Consider the following 9,811-nt stretch of genomic DNA (forward strand, 5'->3'; position numbering starts at 1 on the left):
AAGGTTTTGATCAAATCATTCAACACCTATTCCATCCACTCAAAACAGTCAGTCTGGGTTTGATCAAATCCTTGAAAATCTACTCCATCCACTCAAAACAGTCATTCAGGGCATTGATCAAATCCGTCAACACCTACTCCATCCTTCAATACCTACTCTATCCAGTCAAAACAGTCAGTCAGTGCTTTGATCAAACCTTCAACACCTAATCCATCTACTCAAAACAGTCAGTCAGGGTTTTGATCAAATCCTTCAACACCAAATCCATCCACTCAAAAGTCAATCAGGGCTTTAATCAAATGCTTCAACACCTAATCCATCCACTCAAAACAGTCATTCAGGGCGGTGATCAAAGTCTTCAACACCTACTCCATCTACTCAAAACTGTGAGTCAGGGCTTTGATCAAATCCTTCAACACCTACTCCATCCTTCAATACCTACTCTATCCAGTCAAAACAGTGAGTCAGTGCTTTGATCAAATCTTCAACACCTACTCCATCTACTCAAAACAGTCAGTCAGGGTTTTGATCAAATCCTTCAACACTTACTCCATCCACTCAAAACAGTCAGGGCTTTGATCAAATCCGTCAACACCTACTCAATCCACTCAAAAGTCAATCAAGGCTTTGATCAAATCCTTCAACGCCTACTCCATCCTCTCAAAACAGTCAGTCAGGGTTTTGATCAAATCATTCAACACCTACTCCATCCACTCAAAACAGTCAGTCAAGGCTTTGATCAAATCCTTCAAATCCTACTCCATCCACTCAAAACAGTCAGAAAGAGGTTTCGATCAAATCCTTCAACACCTGTTCCATCCAGTCAAAACGGTCATGGGTTTGATCAAATCCTTCAACACCTACTCCATACACTCAAAAAAGTCAGGGCTTTGATCAAATCCTTCAACACATATTCCCCCACCCACTCAAAACAGTAAGTCAGGGCTTTGATCAAATCCTTCAAAACATACTCCATCCACTCTGAACAGTCAGTCTGGGTTTTAATCAAATCCTTCAACACACACTCCATCTACTCAAAACAGTCAGTCAGGCGTTGATCAAATCCTTCAACACCTACTCCATCCACTCAAAACAGCAGGAAAGAGGTTTAGATTAAATCCTTCAACATCTACTCCATCCAGTCAAAACAGTCAGTCAAGGCTTTGATCAAATCCTTCAACACCTACTCCATACACTCAAAACAGCCAGAAAGAGGTTTAGATTAAATCCTTCAACATCTACTCCATCCAGTCAAAACAGTCAGTCAAGGCTTTGATCAAATCCTTCAACACCTACTCCATACACTCAAAAAGTCAGTGCTTTGATCAAATCCTTCAACGCCTACTCCATCTTTCAATACCTACTCCATCCAGTCAAAACAGTCAGTCAGGGCTTTGTTCAAATCCTTCAACACCTACTCCATCCACTCAAAACAGTCAGTCAGGGCTTTGATCAAATCCTTCAACACCTATTCCACCCACTCAAAACAGTAAGTCAGGGTTTTGATGAAATCCTTCAACACCAACTGCATCCACTCAAAAGTCAATCAAGGCTTTGATAAAATCCTTCAACGCCTACTCCATCCACTCTGAACAGTCAGTCTGGGTTTTGATCAAATCCTTCAACGCCTACTCCATCCACTCAAAACAGTCAGGGCTTTGATCAAATCCTTCAACACCTATTCCACCCACTCAAAACAGTAAGTCAGGGCTTTGATCAAGTCCTTCAACACCTACTCCATACACTCAAAAAAGTCAGGATTGTGATCAAATCCTTCAACACCTACTGCATCCACTCAAAACAGTCAGAAAGAGGTTTCGAGCAAATCCTTCAACACCTATTGCATCCAGTCTGTTTTGAGTGGGTGGAATAGGTGTTTGATCAAATCCTTCAACACCGACTACATCCACTCAAAACAGTCAGGGCTTTGATCAAATCCGTCAACGCCTACTCCATCCACTCAAGACTGTCAGTCAGGGTGTTGATCAAATCCTTCAACACCTTCTCCATCCACTCAAAACAGTCAGAGCTTTGATCAAATCATTCAACACCTACTCCATCCACTGAAAACAATCAGTCAAGGTTTTGATCAAATCCTTCAACGCCTACTCCATCCTCTCAAAACAGTCAGTCAGGGTTTTGATCAAATCTTTCAACACCTACTGCATCCACTCAAAACAGTCAGAAAGAGGTTTCGATCAAATCCTTCAACACCTACTACAGCCACTCAAAACAGTCAGGGCTTTGATCAAATCCTTCAACACCTACTCCATCTATTCAAAACAGTCAGTCGGGCATTGATCAAATCCTTCAACACCTACTCCATCCACTCAAAACAGTCAGAAAGTGGTTTTGATCAAATCCTTCAACACCTACTCCATCCAGTCAAAACAGTCAGTCAGGGCTTTGTTTAAATCCGTCAACACCTACTCCATCCACTCAAAAGTCATTCAGGGTTTGATCAAATCCTTCAACACCTACTCCATCCACTCAAAACAGTCAGGGCTTTGATCAAATCCTTCAACACCTACTCCATCCACTCAAAATTCAATCAAGGTTTTGATAAATTCCTTCAGCCCCTACTCCATCCACTCAAAAGTCATTCAGGGTTTGATCAAATCCTTCAACACCTACTCCATCCACTCAAAGCAGTCAGTCAGGGCTTTGATCAAATCATTCAACACCTACTCCATACACTCAAAAAAGTCAGGGCATTGATCAAATCCTTCAACACCTACTCCATCCACTCAAAACAGTCAGTCAGGGCTTTGTTTAAATCCGTCAACACCTACTCCATCCATTCAAAACAGTCAGTCAGGGCTTTGATCAAATCCTTCAGCCCCTATTCCATCCACTCTAACAGTCATGACAATGTCAGCCTTTTGAATGCTTTTTATAAAGCATACTCTGGGCAGTCTCATGTAGGCAATATACCATGGATATAAATATAGTTTAAGATGATCTTAGTATGCGTTCTTCCTGTTTGTGCACCCAGTAGCAGAAAAGCCACACTGCTCTTTCACTGTTCACAAATGTCGTCACGGTTAGCAGACAAGTTGTTGTGCCGGGATCACAAAGTGACAGTAGGTCAACGGTGTCCTGAAACATGAATGGACTGCCACAGCATGTGAAGCTGGGTTATTTCAACTGAGTAGACATACCAGTTCAGCTTTGCTCCTTTACCTATGCCTCAGAGCGGCGCAGTGTTCTAAGGCACTGTGTCACAGTGCTAGAGGTGTCATTACAGACCCTAGTTCGATTCCAGTCACATAGGGCGGCGCACAATTGGCCCAGCTTCGTTAGGGTTTTGCCGGGGTAGGCTGTCATTGGAAACTTGCCTAGTTCAAAACAAAGGTTAAAACAATTTTTTTATGTGAAATTCATTCATTCAGGTCATGTTGTGCACACATTGTGTGATGTGAAACATACGGTAGACACAGGTATAGAGAGCAATAGTACTGGAGTCTTTTTGTAGGCATGACTCGTTGGCCAAAGCCTTTGGGGAAATAAATGTTGTTTTTTTCTTGGGGGGGGTTGGATACATGCAGAAAATAAGGTCTGTGGTAAACACAGGCTTAGGAGATCTTATACGTTTTGTTCTATTAAAATATCTTTATCAGCTAACGTCACTTTCTGGTGTCAAGTCGGAGGGCCTTTTGTCCGGATCTCTGGCAGTCTCTATGGGGGTGCCACAGGGTTAAATTCTCAGGCCGACTCTTCTCTGTATACATCAATGATGCCGCTCTTGCTGCTAGTGATTCTCTGATCCACCTCTACGCAGACAACACCATTCTGTATACTTCTGGCCCTTCTTTGCATGCTGTGTTTACTAACCTCCAGACGAGCTTCAATGCCATAGAACTCTCCTTCCGTGGCCTCCAACTGCTATTAAATGCAAGTAAAACTAAATGCATGCTCTTCAACCGATCCCTGCCCGCACCTGCCCGCCCGTCAAGCATCACTACGACAGTTCTGACTTAGAATATGTGGACAACTACAAATACCTAGGTGTCTGGTTGGACTGTAAACTCTCCTTCCAGAATCACATTAAGCATCTCCAATCCAAAATTAAATCTAGAATAGGCTTCCTATTTCGCAACAAAGCATCCTTCACTCATGCTGCCAAACATACCCTCGTAAAACTGACTATCCTACCGATCCTCGACTTTGGCGATGTCATTTACAAAATAGCCTCCAACACTCTACTCAACAAATTGGATGCAGTCTATCACAGTGCCATCAGTTGTCACCAAAGCCCCATTATTACCGACCACTGCGACCTGTACGCACTCGTTGGCTGGCCCTCTCTTCATACTCATCGCCAAATCCACTGGCTACAGGTCATCTACAAGTCTTTGCTAGGTAATGCCACGCCTTATCACAGCTCACTGGTCACCACAGCAGCACCCACCCAAAGAAGGTGCTCCAGCAGGTATATTTCACTGGTCACCCCCAAAGCCAATTCCTCCTTTGGCCGCCTTTCCTTCCAGTTCTCTGCTGCCAATGACTGGAACGAACTGCAAAAATCACTGAAGCTGGAGACACATATGTCCTCACTAACTTTAAGTACCAGCTGTCAGAGCAGCTCACAGATCACTGCACCTATACATAGCCCATCTGTAAATAGCCCATCCAACTACCTCATTCCCATACTGTATTTATTTATTTAGCTCCTTTGCACCCCAGTATCTCTACTTGCACATTCATCTTCTGCACATCTATCACTCCAGTGTTTAATTGCTATATTGTAATTACTTTGCCACTATGGCCAATTTTATTGCCTTTACCATCCTTATCTTACCTCATTTGCACACTGTAACGGTTTTCTTCTGGGGAAGAGAGGCGGACCAAAATGCAGCGTGGTTACTTGTAAACATCTTTAATAAAGATGAACAATCTACAAAACAAGAAATGTGAAAAAACCGAAACAGCCCTATCTGGTGCAACAAACACAGAGACAGGAACAATCACCCACAAAACCCAACACAAAACAGGCTACCTAAATATGGTTCCCAATCAGAGACAATGACTAACACCTGCCGCTGATTGAGAACCATATCAGGCCAAACATAGAAATAGAATGCCCACCCAGCATAGAATGCCCACCCAGCTCACGTCCTGACCAACACTAAAACAAGGAAAACACACACGAACGATGGTCAGAACGTGACAGTACACCCCAAGGTGCGGACTCCGAACGCACAACCTAAACCTATAGGGGAGGGTCTGGGTGGGCATCTGTCCGCGGTGGCGGCTCTGGCGCTGGATGTGGACCCCACTCCATAATTGTCTTAGTCCCCCTCCTTAGCGTCCCTTGAGTGGCAACCCTTGCCGCTAACCTTGGCCTAGGAACCCTAACAACGGGCCCCGCTGGACTGAGGGTCAGCTCTGGACTGAGGGGCAGCTCGGGACTGAGGTAGCTCAGGACTGAGAGGAAGCTCAGGACTGAGAGGAAGCTCAGGACTGAGAGGAAGCTCAGGCAAATGATGAATCTAGCAGATCCTGGCTGGCTGGTGGCTCCGGCAGATCCTGGCTGACTGGTGGTTCCGGCAGATCCTGACTGACTGGCGGTTCCGGCAGATTCTGGCTGACTGGCGGTTCCGGCAGATCCGGGCTGACTGGCAGTTCCGGCAGATCCTGGCTGACTGGCGGTTCCGGCAGATCCTGGCTGACTGGCGATTCCGGCAGGTCCTGGCTGACTGGCAGCTCTGGCAGATCCTGGCTGACTGGCGGATCCTGGCTGAATGGCGGATCCTGGCTGGCGGATCTGGAAGATCCTGGCTGACTGGCGGATCCTGGCTGACTGGCAGTTCTGGCAGATCCTGACTGACTGGCAGTTCTTGCAGATCCTGGCTGACTGCCGGATCCTGGCTGAATGGCGGATCCTGGCAGACTGGCGGATCCTGGCTGACTGACGGCTCTGGCAGATCCTGGCTGACTGACGGCTCTGGCAGATCCTGGCTGACTGGCAGTTCTGGCAGATCCTGGCTGACTGGCAGTTCTGGCAGATCCTGGCTGACTGGCAGTCCTGGCAGATCCTGGCTGACTGGCAGTTCTGGCAGATCCTGGCTGACTGGCGGATCCTGGCTGACTGGCGGCACTGGCGGCTCCTGGCTGACTGGCGGCACTGGCGGCTCCTGGCTGACTGACGGCTCTGGCAGATCCTGGCTGACTGGCAGTTCTGGCAGATCCTGGCTGACTGGCAGTTCTGGCAGATCCTGGCTGACTGGCAGTTCTGGCAGATCCTGGCTGACTGGCAGTCCTGGCAGATCCTGGCTGACTGGCAGTTCTGGCAGATCCTGGCTGACTGGCGGATCCTGGCTGACTGGCGGCACTGGCGGCTCCTGGCTTACTGGCGGCACTGGCGGCTCCTTGCAGACTGGCGGCACTGGCGGCGCTGGGCAGACTGGCGGCACTGGCGGCGCTGCACAGACTGGCGGCACTGGCGGCGCTGGGCAGACTGGCGGCGCTGGGCAGACTGGCGGCACTGGCGGCGCTGGGCAGACTGGCGGCACTGGCGGCGCTGGGCAGACTGGCGGCACTGGCGGTGCTGGGCAGAAGGGTTGCTCAGGCGGCGCTGGGCAGACTGGTAGCTCATGCGGCGCTGGGCAGTTGGGTAGCTCAGGCGGCGCTGGGCAGACGGGTAGCTCAGGCGGCGCTGGGCAGACTGGCGGCACTGGCGGCGCTGGGCAGACGGGTTGCTCAGGCGGCACTGGGCAGACTGGTAGCTCAGGCGGCGCTGGGCAGTTGGGTAGCTCAGGCGGCGCTGGGCAGACGGGTAAGCTCAGGGCGGCGCTGGGCAGACGGGTAGCTCAGGCGGCGCTGGGCAGACTGGCGGCACTGGCGGCGCTGGGCAGACTGGCGGCACTGGCGGCGCTGGGCAGACGGATTGCTCAGGCGGCACTGGGCAGACTGGTAGCTCAGGCGGCGCTGGGCAGTTGGGTAGCTCAGGCGGCGCTGGGCAGATGGGTAAGCTCAGGCGGCGATGGGCAGACGGGTAGCTCAGGCGGCGCTGGGCAGACGGGTAGCTCAGGCGGCGCTGGAGAGGAAGGCTCTGGCAGTGCTGGACCGAGGAGCTCTGGCGCCTCTGGAATGAGGGGCTCTGGCGCCTCCGGAATGAGGGGCGGGAGCTCTGGCAGCTCCGGACAGGCGGGAGACTCCGGCTGCGCTGGAGAGGAGGAAGGCTCCGGCCGCGCTGGACAGAGAAGCTCTGGCGCCTCTGGACTGAGGAGCGCTGGCGCCTCTGGACTGAGGGGCTCTGGCGCCTCTGGACTGAGGGGCTCTGGCGCCTCTGGACTGAGGGGCGGGAGCTCTGGCAGCGCCGGACAGGCGGGAGACTCTGGCAGGGCTGGACAGAGAAGCTCTGGTGCCTCTGGACTGAGGAGCTGTGGCGCCTCTGGACTGAGGGGCTCTGGCGCCTCTGGACTGAGGGGCGGAAACTCTGGTAGCGCCGGACAGGCGGGAGCACCTGTGTTGATGGGACGGAGAGACAGCCTGGTGCGGGATGCCGGCACTGGTGGTACCGGGCTGGGGACACACACCTCAGGGCGAATGCCTTGCATACTACGCCAAATCAACTGCTCTCTCTCTTCACACTCCCCCAATTCTATTAACACCTCCTCGAGTGTCTCCTCATCTCCCATCCGTTCACTCTCCTCCATTCTGTCCAATAACTCCTCGACCCTCTCAGACTCAGCCCTCAGCTTCGCCGATAGCTCCAATAACATCCATGGCTCCTTACTGTTAACAGGGGGAGTTGGCTCAGGTCTGACTCCTGACTCTGCCACACTCTCCCTGTGGTCCCCCCTCAAGAAATTTTTGAGGGTGCCTCTCGGGCTTCCAGCCGCTCTGCCGTGCTAGCTCCTCATAATGCCGCCTCTCTGCTTTCGCTGCCTCCAGCTCGGCTTTGGGGCGGCAATATTCCCCTGGCTCTGCCCAGGGTCCTTTCCCGTCAAGGATCTCCTCCCAAGTCCATTCTTCCAAATAGTGCAGCCTCTCCCACTGCTGCTGCTGCTGTTGCTCCTGCTGCTGCTGCTTCTCCTGCTGCTGCTTTTGCTGCTGCCTCTGTTGCTTCTCCTGCTGCTGCTGTTGCTGCTGCTGCTGTTGCTCCTGCTGCACCTGTCGCTTCTCCTGCTGCTGCTGCTGCTGTTGCTGCTGCCTCTGTTTACCACGCCGCTTGGTCCTTGGTTGGTGGGTGATTCTGTAACGGTTATCTTCTGAGAGGCGGACCAAAACGCAGCGTGGTTACTTGTAAACATCTTTAATAAAGATGAACAATCTACAAAACAAGAAATGTGAAAAAACCGAAACAGCCGTATCTGGTGCAACATACACAGAGACACACAACATAGAATGCCCAACCAGCTCACGTCCTGACCAACACTAAAACAAGGAAAACACACACGAACGATGGTCAGAACGTGACACACACTGTATATAGACCTTTTCTACTGTATTACTGACTGTATGTTTGTTTATTCCATGTGTAACTCTGTGTCGAACTGCTTTGCTTTATCCTGGCCAGGTCTCAGTTGTAAATGAGAACTTGTTCTCAACTAGCCTACCTGGTTAATAAAGGTGAAATAAATCAATAAAAAAACTTGGTGAATTTTGAAGAATTTATGTAATCAAACGACGCACGTAAAGCACATAAAGGCTTCATAATTCATGAAGGTCATGTTAACTGACCGCTATTATCTCATAGAACAAAACATATAAGATCACATGTGTGTTAAATGCCAAAAATAAGGTCAGAGGTTATCACAAAACCCCATTCTTTCCCCGTTCATTTTCCCCATAGGAATGACTGAACAAACTAGAGGTAACTCATTTCCCCATTCATTTTCCACATAGGAATGGCTGAATGAACTTGAAGTAATTAATTTCCAGTTTTTAGGACTACAAGCTGGCAAGCTCTTTGATACCGTAGACAGTTTGAGTGCAAAAATATGTATGGATCTACCTCTACATGAGATGCAAATATCCATTAAAGCTGCTTCCTTCATTATCTCAAGTACTTTTGTCAAAATCATAAAGGAAAATGGTGCTAGTACAACAAATATTTGGTGGTTAGAATCAGTAATAGGAGTGATGGTATAGACTCTATTCAAACGGTTTCTTTGGACAGCTCTGTAATTGGCAGTTAACAGGAAGGAACCATGTCATTATGTAGCCTAGCTAGTTTGTTAGATGTTTGACCCTGAAATGAATGTCTGTGTCAGCTAGCTAGCGATGGAGAAAGGATGCAGCGTATTACGACGCTGTTCGAGCCAGTGAGCAGCAGAGCAGTGTGTTCGTCTAGCTGTAGAAGGACTGTAATTGCCGATCCTTTCTGTTGACTGGAAGGCAGGCCAATTGCCGTGGCGACAGGGTGAATACTTTGATCAGCACAAGCTCAACTTATTCCTGTCTGAAGCAAAGTAGTAAATGATCATGTACTTGATTGAAGGCATTACTTTTGATATGTCTGACATTCAGTATTAATACCAAAGCCCACATGGACAGTTGACACCACACCTCGCTCTGAATGATAATGGCACTCACAGCGTTATCTAGATTAAGACCCAGTATTCATCAGTAGGTACTGGGCTCTCTTTGTTTATTTAAATAGAAGTAACCAGAGGAAGCCATGTGGAAAATACAGATGCAATTGGTGAATCTAGGAAGCTTTGTTTTCCTCCTATTAACTGCAGAGTATTGTCTATATTAACTGCTCTATGTCTCTTTGTATTAGGTACATCATCTAGAGAGAGCATCAAATGCTTTCCATGAACAATTCAAAGATGTATTAATTTGGCTATAATTTGTTCAT

Source organism: Oncorhynchus masou, unplaced genomic scaffold (assembly GCF_036934945.1).
Source record: "Oncorhynchus masou masou isolate Uvic2021 unplaced genomic scaffold, UVic_Omas_1.1 unplaced_scaffold_2076, whole genome shotgun sequence".
In the NCBI taxonomy this organism is placed as follows: domain Eukaryota; kingdom Metazoa; phylum Chordata; class Actinopteri; order Salmoniformes; family Salmonidae; genus Oncorhynchus; species Oncorhynchus masou.